The sequence below is a fragment of the Dipodomys spectabilis genome, unplaced genomic scaffold, assembly GCF_019054845.1.
Source record: "Dipodomys spectabilis isolate Male_0828 unplaced genomic scaffold, ASM1905484v1 ptg000318l, whole genome shotgun sequence".
Taxonomy (NCBI): Eukaryota; Metazoa; Chordata; class Mammalia; order Rodentia; family Heteromyidae; genus Dipodomys; species Dipodomys spectabilis.
In genome coordinates this window covers 1,885,637-1,900,400 of record NW_024870995.1, presented here as the reverse complement: position 1 = coordinate 1,900,400, position 14,764 = coordinate 1,885,637, and positions in this window count along the sequence as shown.

Below are 14,764 nucleotides of genomic sequence, written 5' to 3'. Positions count from 1 at the left end.
ATCTGATTTTCAACAAGGCAGGGAGAGCAGCTGCTGGAGAAAGTCTCTCCGGTAACTGGCGCCAGGAAAGCCAGAGAGCCACATGCAAAGCCAGAACCCACCTCACACCACACCCACGTCAGCTCAGAGTCGATCAGAATCAATCAGAGTGTGGACATGGAACTGAGAAATTGCTAGAACAAAACATCGAATGAATGCTTCAAGATATTGATCTGGACAAAGATTTCTTTTTGCAGTGGGAGGGGAGAGGGAAATGACCCCACAAAGCACTGCCAATAAAAGCAAAGACTGGTAAGTGGTCTTAGGTCAAACTAAGAAGCAAGCTGCGTGGTAAGGCAATCTCCACCCGTGAAGAGCCAGCCCGAGGCAGGCATGAAAGGTGAGAGTATCTACAAACCGTTCACCTCCAGAGGGGTTTCTTTCCAAATTCATGAGGACTTTAAGCAGCTCGTCAGCAGAAGACAACATAACCTAACTTCAAAATATGGGAATGACCTGAACCGACACGAGGAAGAAATGCTAAGTGTGTGGACATCAGAGAAATGCAACTTAAAAGCGCAATGGCGTGTCACCCCAGCCCAGTTAGCCTGGCCACTATCCCAAAGCCAGACACAGCAAATGCTGGTGAGAACACCAAGCCAAGGCTCACAATAGTACAGTCTCACGGGAAAAAAGCATAGAAGCTCCTCAATACACTAGAAATAGAATGGCACCCACTACTGCATATGTGGTACTCAGGATGCAACAGATGGGTCGGAGTGTGTTGGTGTCCCCAAAGGCCAAGCTACAGAATCAACCTCGGTACCCAACAGACATGCAGATTTTCTTAATGCAGTGTCTATCTACCTCGTGGAATATTATTCAGCCATAAAAGAGCAAAGGTTTGACTTTTACAGTACACGGAAGCTAAAATGATGATTTCAAAGAAGAGAGGTGTGTGAGAGCCCGGGGTGGCAAAGGGCAGGCAGGGCGGGCAGTCGTGGGCACGGGGTAAATCTGGAATCACTTCCAGTGCTCGGTAGCACGGCGGGCTATCTGTGGTTGACTACTTGAATTTCAAGAGAGCTCATAGAGAGGATTTTGATGTGTCCGACACAAATTAAACTTGTCTGATTGGTGATAGATGCACCAATTATCCTGCTCCACCTGTGTGGAAATGCCACACCGTAGCCCACAAATGTGTGCAGTTACTGAGCCAATAAAAATGTATTCTGAAATATATAGCTTTATGTAATAACTCACATATGCTAATAAAAGCTTAAATATAGACATAAGCTACGTAATTTACAGCCCATTGCTAGGGATGGGGGGTCGGCATCTCAGCCAAGCTGCGGCGACAGTAGTGGGTGTGCTTTACGGCTGAGTGAAGTTTGTCTCTGGTTAAGTGGTTTGCAGTGTAAGGTGCCTGTGTTTTGCTTTTTGTGACAGGCTGTTTATCTTCGATATGAGCTCTTCAGTGCACGGCCTGTTTCAGGACCCCTTTGCTGTAAAGTTCCTTCCAAGCATCTGCTTCATGCCTGGCTTTACCGCCAGGCTCTTCAGGACGGGGCTGTGGTGAGCACCGCACAGCCCGTTCCGTTGTGATGGATGAGCCTTGGCCTGGACCGCCTGCTATCTGCCAGACGGGGCCGCATGGCTGGAGAAGCTCTGCACAGAGTCCTCCCCGCTCCATGCTGTACACGAAAGAGACCAGCCCAGGAGAGGGCAGCCCGCGGGCTGGCCGGCGACCAGTGCTGGCCACCTGTGAGCCATGCAGTGCTTGTGAGGTTCCCAGCTACACGGACCGGTTACTGAGGCTGAGGCACGGGGGCATGGCACCCACGGAGGGCTGGCCATGCGGGAGGCGCCCACGGTACCCAGGGCTGCTCCTGATGGGCATGCTATGGTGGTCAGCGCCCATGGGCCTATCCCGTGACCACGCCCCGTTCCTCCTCCCCCGCCGCCCAAGCCAGGGCCTGGGAGAGACCACACACCCCGCCGGGGACTCTGTGAGGCCCCCACAGAGCTGCAAACCAAGCCAGCAGCACACGGGGCTCTTGCCTGTGAATCCACTGCCCACCTGCCCAGCAGACTCCCTGCCTGCCCTCAGGGGTCAGAGGGCGAGCGGCGGGAGGGTTCCCGCCAGTGCAGGCTCTGCGCTCAGGGAGTCAACGGCCACAAAATCGCATCCCACTGGGAGCCTGGGAGATGGGTGGGGTGGGAGAGGCCTGCCACCCCCCCCCCGCCCCCACCTACATCAGCCTCCGAAACGCGTCAGGCCGGCCGGGGTCCTGCAGCTCAAACCCCACGCTAAGGCTTTGCACCAGTAGGGATCTGGGCAAAGATTTCCATCTTTCTGTGCCTCGGTTTCCTTCTCTCTAGAGCCTGCCTCCGTGGAAGCCATCCCCCAAAGCGGACGCCTCGTTTCTCCACGTTATTCCTGATGAGTGGCCAGGTGGATGTTCACAATGCTGAGGGGAGCATCCTGTGAAAAGCTAAATCAGAAACCCCAAACGTCCCTCCTGGGGAGCGGGGAGCGGGGAGCAGGGAGCAGGGAGCGGTCTCACGCCCGGTGGGCCTGCGCCCCCTGGTGGTTGCCCACACCCACACACAGGGCGGGGCAGGTTCTCGCCTGGCTTGGAAATGAGCATCCCACGGAAAACTGTTTCCCAGGCTCCTCCGCAGCGGCCAGCGGCCACCCTGGGGCCCAGCTCCGGCCAGCGAGAAGTTGGGGGTGCCAGCATGAAGTTCCTTCCAGAGGAGGACAGCCTCTTTCCCCTTCGCCCCTCTTCCTGGGTGGATGTGTCACCTGGGCAGCATTCAGAGGTGTCAGACCACAGGCCTCCCACCCTGGACAGCCCCCCCACACCACCTCTCTCCCAGGTCTTTAGAGGGCATGGCCAACTATCACCATGGAAACAGGCCCCACCTCCTCTCACCTATTTGAGATGACTGACAGTCAATTAGAGCATCTCTCTCCAGGCATTAACATTGTGTCTCCTGGCTTTCATTTCCTCCGTCTTGTAGGCATGGACGCCGGTCTCTGACTCTCGAGCTCTGGGCTGGGTCCTGAGACCCCATCTCCGTCCAACTCTGGGTGATGCCCACCGCGCCAGCCATGACCACGCTTCCATGGCATGCCACAGGCCCGCGAGCACCCAGAGCCCAACCAGCACCCCTGGGGCACCCAACGGCCTGTGCTGTCCCTCCTTCCTCCAGCTAGATTCCTACGCAGGAGCCAGGCGTGAATGGCTGAGCCCATTCTACAGAGAGAGGACAAGAGTCGGCTAGTCCAGTGTCACCGGAGAGCGGGGGAGGGGGCAGAGCCAAGAGCACAGTGTCACCAAGTATCGCCCTGGCGCCATCTGGGCTTTCTGCCTGCCCAGGTGTGGTGCCCAGGCCTGCACAGCGCATCCCCCGGGCCCGGCCCCTCACAAGGGCTTTTCTCCGTGATGCCCAACAGCTGCCCGCGATGGCCGCATTGTCCATCACCGTCAGATGAGCTTCACGGAAGCCAGGCCCAGGCCCAGGCCGGCCCTCGGAGGGGGAGGCACCCCCACTCAGACACTCCGAGAGCCAGGCAGGCGTTGGCGTCCGTGGCTCGTGTACACAAAGGATCTCAGCCATCCTCCGCCCGACAGCCCCCACTCCGGCTACACTCCAACACCATCGCCACAATTTCTATTCCCCATCTTCTTTCCAGAGGAGGGAAGAGGGGAAGGGGAAGGAAGCCTCGCTCCCACAAGGCTGGTGGAATGCAGGGCCGGGGCTGAAGGCTGGGCAGAGCGGGGACTTAGAACACATTTCTCTTCTGCCTTTTCACTAAAACACCCCACCAAAGAAGCACCCTGATTGCCTTCCGCTGTTCAGAGGGAAGTAAATCCATACCCCTTCATTCACACGAAGACTTTCTCCAAAAACAGAAAGTAGGACATTGACAACTACAAGAGCTAGAAGACGAAAAAGCCCAGGGCAGCTCCAACTCACCACAGCCACAGCGCCAGGCCTGAGCGGCCGCAGCTCCACCTGCCCGGCTCCGAGCCACACCTGCTTTCCACACGCGCGCGCGCGCGCGCACACACACACGTACGTGTACACACACACACACAAACCCCAGATGGGGCAGTGATTGCTGCCTCTGCGCCTATGAGAGAGCGGAACATTTCAACGTGTTCAGCTAGAATTAGTCAAACGTGCCGCTGGGTTTGTTAAAACAACCACCACCCTTGCTCCCCGCAGCTGAGGCACCGGTGACGCTGGGAAGTTCTGCCTGGCTCTGCTTCTGAAACCTGAAAAGGTTTCAAGCAAATGAGAAACCGCTTGCGGTGACGGCCTATTGAGGCTGTCCTGAACCAGAGCTCTGGAAATAAACAAGAGCAAAGGCGGAGGCCAGAGCAGAGCCCCAGCTCTCCCCCATGGCGTCATTCAACCAGCCCGAAGCCAAGGTGCCAAGTGACGCGATTTCTTTGCGTTAATTCTGATAAGATCACCACCTGGGGTTGTGCAAATCCCCATGGCTCTCTCACCAGTCCCTAATTTTCTTTCAGGCAGCTTCTACGTATCAAATTGCCTGTCCTCTCCTCTGGGAGCCCAAATCCTTGGGAGTTAGAAGTCTGTGCCTGGCTCAGTAAACCAAGTTTATTTTTCATGGGCTAGTATCTTACTGAAGGAAATCAGAAGGAAGTTGCAGGAAGGTCTATTTACATGCTGGCTATTATGTGCTGGTTACTGCCCCTCCCTCGGTACTTACAAGACTTTCTCCCCAAAGGGCAAACTCGCTAAAGCAGAGCAGAATTGATTGAAACAGCTTTCTGTGGTGGTTGTGGTGGTTGCTGTACAGTCCCTCTGTCAGCATGTAGACTTGGTAGTGTCTAACACAGGCAGTCTACAAACACGGGCACCAAAGCTAGCCTGTCATTCAATCCAACCTTAAAAGATGATGAGATGAATTCCCCCAAGACTGGATAGGACCCCACCGGTCCGAGTTTGCCCATTTTGAAGCCATAAACAAAAGTTCAAATCCAGAGGCAAACGCAAGACCCTCACCTTCGACTTTAAGTCGAAGGCATGCCAGCCCCCTGTAGGGAAAGGAGCGCATCTTTATGTGTCTCTTGTGGGATCTAGTTGGTGTGCAATCACTGTCAGCACGCACACTGCTTCGTTCTCTGTCTCTGGGGGAGGGGTGCTCTGGGCTCAGACTAAGGGCCCTGCTTCCTCTGGGCAAGTGTCCCAGGCGAGCAGGGCCCTCGGCCCCAGCGTAAAAACCCGGCGTGGGAGAATGACAGGAGAGGCAGGTCCTGTCAGCACAGACAGCAGGCCGAGCGCGAGGCCTCACTCCGACACAACGCCGCGCTTGCCTCTGAGCTTCCTCCCCTCCCACCCTAACATTCCCAGGACAGGTTTCTTTTGAACTCGGGGGTTGGACATTTGGTGATTTAACATTTGGCTTAAATGCTGTGAATTCTCTCTGGAGCGCTTGGCACCTTGCAGGCCGGAGAGGCCTGGCAGAGGTTTTGTTCTGACATTTGGGGCCCACTGCAGGCGCTCTGGGAGGGTGAAGGTGGAGATGGTTCCTGGGGATCTCCATGCCCCTCTCCCCTTCTTCCCCCCCCCCCCCCCCCCCCCCCCCCCCCCCCCGTCTACCCTCCCCCATGCCTGTCGACTTCAGCAGTAACACTGCCACCTGCTGGACAGTGCCCTGCACTGCACAGGGAATCAGAATCCCCCAGTCCAGGGTATCAAGAAGAGAGGCAAACCCTGCCGCAGGGAAAGTTGAGGCAGGTAGAAATGCACTGGCTTCCCACACACCCCTGCGCGCTGTAGCGACTGTGAGAATTGACTGTAGCCCATTGACCTATTCCCCCGTAGACACACAGACACATGCACATGCACATACACACCACACACACACACACACACACACACACACACACACACACACACACACACACATACACACACAGAGGAAGAAGGGGCTTTTTAGTAGTGAGAAAATTGCTGTTCTCAATTTCTAAGCATTCTGTATCAGCCGTGGTTTGTGGAGTGAAGAGTCAGTGGCTACTTTTTCTCTGCATACTTTCTGGGGGTCGTTGGGGTAATATGCATGCCACATGCACACTGTCCACATGTGTGCGTGCACACACATGCACACACCACTCCTCTGGATAGAGCTTTTTAATCCCTCCCAGGCCCTAACACGGTTTTCAGAACACAGCACAAAACTGGGAAAGGCCAAATGTTTTTCTAAATTCTTTTCTCAGGCACTTACACAAATAACTTTCATTTTTTGACGTTTATGTAACTTTTCCCTATAAATATAATCACATTCCAATTACATATCTCCTGATGATCATACCTTATGATTTCTGGATTTACTGAAGCAAATATCCATCCTGCTCACCAGCTCACCTTAGTATTAATGGTTCTGTCTCAAATTGAAATATGAATTGCTTTCTATTTATAATTAAAGACCAGGTATTCTTGCTTGATTTTTTTTTCCTATGCTAGTGAGCATAGTTTAGTGGAAAGAAACCAACTGGGATCTAAAATATTAGTATATCTTTTCTATATAGCTCTCTTCATGTTTTGACAAGATAATTAAAGGACATTTCTTGTTTAGACAAATTATGCTTACAAATGAAAATTGTAACTACATTGTTATTATATGTTGCAATTTTCGTTTAAAAAAGAAACTTTAAAAAATTGTTTATTGTTATTGTTAAGGTGATGTACAGAGGAGTTACATAAGTCAGGTAAAGAGTACATTTCTTTTTGGACAGTGTTACTCCGTCCCTTGCTCTCTCCCAAAGAGAAACATTGTTATTGAATCTTATTTCTCTTTATTTCATAACATTAAAAAAAATTAAGTGACCTCAGGACCTAAAGCCAGCCTCACTTTTGTATTACAGCTGAAAATGACGTACGTGTGTGTGTGTGTGTGTGTGTGTGTGTATGCATGCGTGGGTACCAGAGTATTTATATTTTATAAGTTAATTTCTCACCCAGTGGCGTTGAAATGATCTGGACTTTCTAAAGGAAAACTCATTTTCTGCTGCAGTGAAATGAGAACGTGATTTTTCTAATTCACTTTATTAGGTAACTTCAGGAGGGGCTCACTCTGAGCCTATGAAATAAACCCACCTGCTCTGTTTACTTTCTCCATCTTTCTGAGCCTCAAATGAAAATTAAAGTCTCCCTCCCAATGTTTGCATAGAAATTCTAGAGTCTCTTTTCCTCGAAGTGGAAATGGAGCTGAAGGCTGATGGAGTGGGTTCCGGACAGCCGGGAGCCCCTGGAAAATCAGCTCGGCACTCAAGTGAGGCATGGGATAGAGGGGCTGCACACGGCTGGGAGAGGCCGGGGGAGGCCGGGGGAGGCCGGGGGGAGGCCGGGGAGGCCGGGGAGGCCAGGGGGGGAGGCCGGGGGGGGGAGGCCGGGGGAGGCCGGGGAGGGGGCCGGGGAGGCCGGGGGAGGCTGCGGGGAGGCTGGGGGAGGCCGGGGGAGGCCGGGGAGGCCAGGGAGGCCGGAGCACTCACCTCTGCAAGTCCACGGGTCTCCCGGTAGGAAATGCCACTCTTTTGTGCAGACTGTCCAGGAAGCCAGCAGAGTCCCAACTTAAAACCAACACGGAAACAACAACTTTAAAACCCAGTGCGGTTGTTTGCTTGTTTCTTCCCACAATGGAAAAGAGAGCACAGAGCAGGGAGCAGAAGAGAACATGTCCGATGTTTTCCTGTGAGCTGAGCCAGGCCCCAGCTTCACCCACAATCGCACTTGGAGTATTTGCTTCCCTAAGCTCACATGACAGAAAGCTCCGGCTAGCCCGGGGTGGTGGATTTGGGCCGATCACAACCGGGAAACTTACTGTGTGAAGCTGCCGGCGCTTGATGTCAACCTGAAGTGAGATTTCCTAGGAAAATGCACTTTACAACCAGCACCCCCACCCTGACAGACGCCCTCCACGACAGGAAAGGCTCTCTGTGGTCGGATTTATCTGCGTTTGCTGGAAGCCGGGGAGGCCCGGGCTAACCATGGGGCCTGGAATGAAGGCCCCGGGCGGCCACTCAGACACGGCCAGGACAGCCCGGGTCTGGAAATCAGCCCTGGCCCCAGGAGGAGCTTTGCCCTGAATTCCCAAGAAAGTAAAACAGTTCATGCCACAGCTGGGCTTCTCTGTGTTGTGGATTCATTAGGAAGCAATATTCTTCCATTTTTTTCAGCAAGAGTATTCTTAGAAGAAAATGCCTGTCTTGAAGTAAGTGTGTGTGTGTGTGTGTGTGTGTGCACGTGCGCGCGTGCATGCACATATGTATTTGTTTCTCTCTCTGGGATCAAAAAGAAAAATAAAGGTGGGGGTTATTTTTTTGCCCAAATCAACTACACACAGGCACTTGGAAACACACGGCGTGCACGGCAATCGCTCAGGGAACCACCGCGAACGCTTTCAGTTCTCTTTGATCCAGAGCCGGCCGAGAATTACCTTCTGCGGCGTTGAACACGGACGAACACGGGAGAGTTTAAACAAACAGCCGGCCGGGGTATGAATGCGGCTTTCAGCGTGAGCAGCCACGGCAGGCCGGCGGGCGGGCTCCGGGGAAGCGAGGACGGCCATAAACCCGCGCGCAGCGGCAGCTCCTCGCTCCTCGGAGCCCGAGCCGGGCGAGGGAGGACGCCGCGTGGGGGCTGAAAGCCTCTGCCGACCAGATGAATGGGCGGCTTTATTCCAGACGTGTCAAGTGGAGAAAACAAAACAGAACAAAATCCCCTCAAAGTCTGTTTGAGGAAGCAGTCAGCTGCGTGTAAGTGCTGGCGAGCGTGTGCATGCGCGCAGGCCCTGCATGAGGGGACCCTGTGGGAGAGTCAGGAGCCCTGGTCTGGGCCACCCAGAGGTCAGCGGAGGGAGCCCAGAGAAGCTGGCCTGGGTGGGGTCGTTCGTGGTGAGGGCTGTGGCCCCCCTGGCCCCCCAGGCCCAGGCAGAAGGGCTGCTGGCGGGCCCCGAGTCTGGACTCCATGCGCCCCAGAGCCCTCTGGGGAACCCCAGAACACATCAGGTGTCCAAGCTGGGCTGTGTGTCTCCAGGCATGTGGAGGGCATTTGAGACCGTGTGCCATCTGTGCTGGGAGGAGGGCGATGGCGGGCAGGCTCCGAGCCGCCGGCCGGCCAGGAACAGAGCTTCTGGGGCCTCAGAGCCGGCCGTCCCTGAGGGCAGCGCGTCCTGCGGGCAGCGCGTCCTGCGGGCAGCGCGTCCTGCGGGCAGCGTGTCCTGCGGGAGAGTCCCTGACCCACCCTCCCCACGGCCCTCCCGTCACCAAGAGGGTCTTCTACCCGGCACGGGCTCACGGGTCCTGCCACGCGGCTGGGCAAACGCTGCCTGGAGTCGATTTTTAGCGATCTCACGGGAGGGCAGTTAATGAAAGGCGAGGCCCACTGTAGGCCAGAGGAGAGAGTTACAGACCTGACAAGGCAGGGCCGCTGTGGGGGGCGGGGGAGACTCAGAGCCCTGGCCCTGGGACCCCCAAACCCAGCGATCACTCCCACTGCTGTAACCACCCCACCTCCCCACCCCGGCCACATGCACTGCCCGCCACGGGGCCCCCACTCCTGGCTGCTCGGTCCTGGCTGCTCGGTCCTGGCTGCTCGGTCCTGGCTGCTCGGTCCTGGCTGCTGGTGTTGCAGTCTGAGCAGAGCAGCCGGGATGTGCAGCAAGCGCGGCAGCAGACCTGGCCGGAGGGCGGGGGGCGGGGGGCGGGGGGCGGGGGGTGGGGAGAGGGGGGCTGGGGGGCGCGTGCACTCACAGGCCGGGCGCCTGCCTTCACTCCTGGGAACATGGTCACAGCACTTTGGTCCTTCACTGGCTTTTCTGTGGTGCGTGTGCCTGGCGGTCTGGGGACGTGATGCTCGCGGACGCACGCGTGTCCACACTCACCTCTGACGGCAGACGCTTTTAACGCCAGGCCTTTTCTGATAGCAGGCCTCTTTTCAGATGGTCACCCCTCTACTCTCTGCTAATGTAAACAGAGCCTCCCCCACCCACTGGAATGTTCTGGAATTCTAGCATGGGCACACTTCTCTTTTGTTTTTTCGGCTGACGGTGCTTGTGGCCCCAGGGTGAGGAGCCCCGCGGTGCGGGAGCCAGTGTGGGTGGGGGGCAGTGACATGGGGAGAGGCCGGCGGAGGGCCTGGGAGACCGACGGGCCGAGCCCACAGCCTCGCTACGAGGCGGGAGCTTCTGGAAGGAAGGCCTGGGCCTTGGAGGCCTCTCATTAGGCACTTGATGGATCGCCCGGGCGGACGGGGCTCCAGGGGCAGCCAAATGCTCAAAACCCAAGTTTTATGAACCTAATAAAACGGATGGGGGGACGTCAGGGATCCGGCAGGAAGAATAAGCGCAGGGGAGCGAGTGGACGTGGGCAAATGTCGACCTTGTTGAGGGAGCCAGTGCCCCCCAATCCCCCAGCGTCCCCTGCAGCTCGCTGCGGCCCGGCCGGGAGCCGAGACCCGGGAAGGAACCGCAGGCGGCGGCAGAGTGGGGACTCGGAGCCCGCCACAGGCCACAGGCCACGGGCCACAGGCCACGGGCCGGCGCGTGTCCTGCGTGCAGCGGGCAGGGAACGGCAGGCAGCAGCACCAGCGCCCCATGCCCGGGGATGGGGAAGGGGACAGACGCGTCACCACCCAGCCAGCTCCCGCCTGGCAGCAGAGGGACCAGCGACACGGGACCCCGACACCCCAAACACCTCAGAGCCGCTGGCACGCAGCGCATGTGTTTGGGACAGGAGGCTGCGCTGTGCCGGCACTGGTCCCTGTGGCGTGGGGAGGACCTGAGGCTCGCTTGTCGGGGAGTCCTCCTGAGCCCCAGAAGGCGGGGCGGCCGTGCGTCCGCTCTGCAGCAGGCCGGAGCAGAGCTCACATCGCGGCCACCGCCTGTGACAGGCGACCTGGCCCGCAGGGAAGCGGGGCCTGCGTCAGCCTCCCTGCACTCGGGCGCCGCCGGCCGGGCCCAGCCCTGCTTCACTGACTCCGGTGAGACGCGGCGACCACAGCCACTGCCATCCCAGGAGGCCGGTGCCCGCGCCCTGCCCCCGCACACGGCGCCCCGTGTAACGCCGCCTTCCTGGCCAGCTCCCCTGGAGGTTCCCGCAGCTCGGGACACTGGGGTGGCCCCAGGTGCAAAACCCTGCCTTGAACGCTCATCGCCACAGGAGCTCTGTGAAGCAGCTCAAGATGGCACAAGCCACGGAGGCCCACACGCCTCCCAGCCGAGGGGGGGGGGGGGGAAGGGCAGCTGTGGCCCAGCCCAGCACAGCCTGTCCATACTGGTTGCCTAGCATGCATGAAGCCCTGGGTTCGATTCCTCAGTACCACATACACAGAAAAAGCCAGAAGTGGCGCTGTGGCTCAAGAGGTAGAGTGCCAGCCTTGAGCAAAAAGTAGCTCAGGGACAGTGTCCAGGCCCAGAGTTCAAGCCCTAGGACTGGCCAAATAAAAAGGGGGGGGGAGGGGTAATCTCTGGATAAAAAGCTCCCTAATACAGGGATAAGATGTGTTGCTTTGTTTTGAATTTTCCCCTCTGTGTGCTCTCCCCGTTGGGAACATCCTGGGAGAAACCTTACACAGAAAGCAGAGAGCTGGAAGGGCAGAGCGGCGCCTCCGCGTGACCCCGGCCCGGGCCGTCTTGAGTGTCCCCAGACCGACTCCAGCGAGGCTGGGCTGGTGTGGTGGGGGCTGGGGGTGCAAGCCACTTCCACATCTAGTTTGTATTGTTGTTCCCGCGTCCCACGGGGCGGAGGGTGTGGGCCAGACGCCTTTAATAAACCACACCTGCCTCAGGGCCCACGCCCAGGGTGCTGTCCCACTGGGGGCCACTTTGTCTTTCAAAGGATCCTCACCACTGGAGAGAGAGAAAGAGGGAGGGAGGGAGGGAGAGAGAGAGAAAGAGAGAGGGAGGGAGGGAGGGAGGGAGCTGCCTGTCCCCAGGACCAGCGGCAGCCCTGACCTCCTTGGAAGTAGACATCTATCCTGGATGTGGGCGGAGCGGCCAGCTCACAGCTACGAGAGCCATCGGCCCAGCCCTGTGCCCAGGTGGCCGCCGCTTCCCCTCTGCTGCCGACTGAGGTGGCATTCGGGGCGGTGTTAACTGACCACCAGGTCCTCAGCTCCCGAGGGGGGGGGCTCTGTGCCCCGCAGCCATGCGGGTGACAGGGATGTCTGCAGCTTCCATACAAATAAAGCACGGAGCATAAACCTCACGGAGCGCGAGACAAACACACACCAGGCCGGGGGAGAGGGAGTTGCGTTCGCCAGGCGCTGTTTTGCTGACATCGCCCTAACTGCTGATCAAAGGCTGTGAATGAAAATAAACATGGGCCTGCCACCTCTTCCTCAAGCTGACAAGAGGAGCGTTCTTCCGCTGTGGGTGACGGCAGGGCGTATTTTTAATCCGAGGAGCCTCTCTGGTGAGCATTCTACAATTGTACGTCACGAGTTTTACGAGTGAGTGCACAGTTCCAGCCATCCTGTGGAAATTATGGCCAAATGATTGTCTCTAATGAGCACATGTTACAGCAATAAAAACCAGAAGCTACTTGAGCGTGGTCATCCTGTGCTGGAAGTCTGAGGAATGGATGTGGCATGAGAAGACTATCTAACATCGGCAAACGTTTGTGCTCGCCTGGGGGGAAAGGGCGCAGTGTGGGGAGGGGGCACAGAGGGGTAGGGAGGACGGGGGGATGAAACAGGGGAACAGGGGGATGGGGTGGGGCATCTCTGAACCCCTAACCCTGAGAAATAAAACCAAACACCCCACCCACGTGCGTGTGGATGTTTAGCTGACGGGCTGCTCTTTCAATCCACCGCCATTCCTGTTTTCACTACGTTGAGAAAACAGAAAGGACATTTGGAAACAACAAAGACATATAAATAAGAGAATGAATAACCACCCGGGCTTTCCACAACCCTGCTGCCTGGAAGCCAGGGCCTCGTCTGACTTCTGAACTCTTGGCTTTGCAGCCCCGACCCCAGCCCTGCCAGCCCATCCCCGCCCCTGTCCATGCTCAGGGACGGGGCGATGCAGAGGTGCCATCTGACCGTCCACGCCTCCCCTCACGTGGAACATGGTGGGAGCACCCTTCCCCTCACGTGGAACATGGCGGGGAGCACCTTTCCCGCTCCCGTCTGGCTGGAACCCGTGCATCTGCGCACAGAGGCCCCTGGCCTTCCCACGTGCGCGTGGGAGGTGGCGCGGGCTGCCGCGTCCCGCAGGTGTGGACTCAGAGCCCGCAGAGGCTCTGGAAATCTCTTTGTTGTCCCGCTTTGCTCCAGGGCGCGTGGGTTAGGATGCTGAAATCCAGCCAGCGCCCGCGCACGGTGCGGGAGAGACACCTGGCGACGCTCACACGGGTCCCCGAGAGCGCACGGGCCACAGACCCCCACCACAGCTGGGTGTGCATAAACAAACACACAAACAACCGACCAAGAGGGGCCACAGGCGAAACCTGGGGTTGCAAGGATCGCAGGGAAGGCCACGCCAACCCCAGCGCTGAGAAGCAAAGCAGAGAGCGTGGGTCGTGGGCCGGGCATGCGCGCATGCACAGACGCGACGCACCCTGTCCCCCGGCGTCCACGGAGCCCAGGCCCTCCGAGGAGTTCCGTGGCCAGCGCCCCACACCAGCTGTACAGATAATATTTTCTAATTTAAAAAATATTTTAAAAGTAAAAATAAAAAAAATTATTCGGTTTTCATCACTTTGAATATTTTGTAGATAGAATACAAAAAGTCCTGTTTATTCTCCAGGTATTCTCTGGGCTTTGTGGAATTTTTTATTTAATGTCCTTTTCTAGAAGTACTAGGGTTTGAACTCAGGGCCTCACACTTGCTAGACAGGCACTCTACCACTTGAGCCATGTTTCCAGCCCCTTTTTTGCTTTAGTTGTTTTTCAGGTAGGGTCTTACACCTTTGCCAAGACCCAGCTTTGGCCAGCTTCCTTCTAGCTACACCTCTCGCAGAGCTGGACAAAAGGCGTGTGCCGCGCCCACTTGCACGGAGGTGAGGTCTCACTAGCCATTCCCTCCCGTTGGCCTCAAACGTCAACCCTCTCCAGCCTCTGCCACCTGAGGTTCTAGGATTTCGAGCGTGAGCCCCACTGCCACGCACAAGTCTTCTTTTTTTCTTCTGTATGTGTCTACCATCTACCTATGCGCTCGCTCTCTCTCTCTCTCTCTCCCTCCTGGATTTCAGTCATTTGTCATTTACATTGTTAGCGCCACAACCCTGGGGCTCTCGCTTGTGTGTGCGCTGTCGCTGCTCTTGCTTTGTCTTAGTTTTTCTGTTCTCACTCCTTGTTTCCTCAATATCCCGTGTGCAGCTTTTCCCCGGCTGCCCTACTTCATCTGCTCAGGAGAGAGGTGCGCAGGAAGCTGGGGCGCCACGCGGCCCACTGAGGCGCGTGGAGCCGCAGGGCGCTGGCTTCCAGGGCTCGGTTCTCCCGCTCCGGTGCCAAGGCAGCTCTCCTCTGAGTGGTTCCTGAGGCGGCGTGGAGCAGGAGTGCTCGGGGTGCGGGAAACGGCGATTCCGGGTCACTGCCCCACGTGGCACCGGATCTCCCCCAATCCAACTTTTGCCAGAACATTCCAAAAGACATTTCAGAATATTCTTGTTACAGTCTAACACATGGCGGCAGTCGCTCAGACTCCTTTAAGTTTTTAGGCCCATGGCATCTAAAAGAAATTCACTGCCAGGTCCAATCTGCTTCACTCCTGCTGTCCACATGCAGGGTTCTGGGCGCA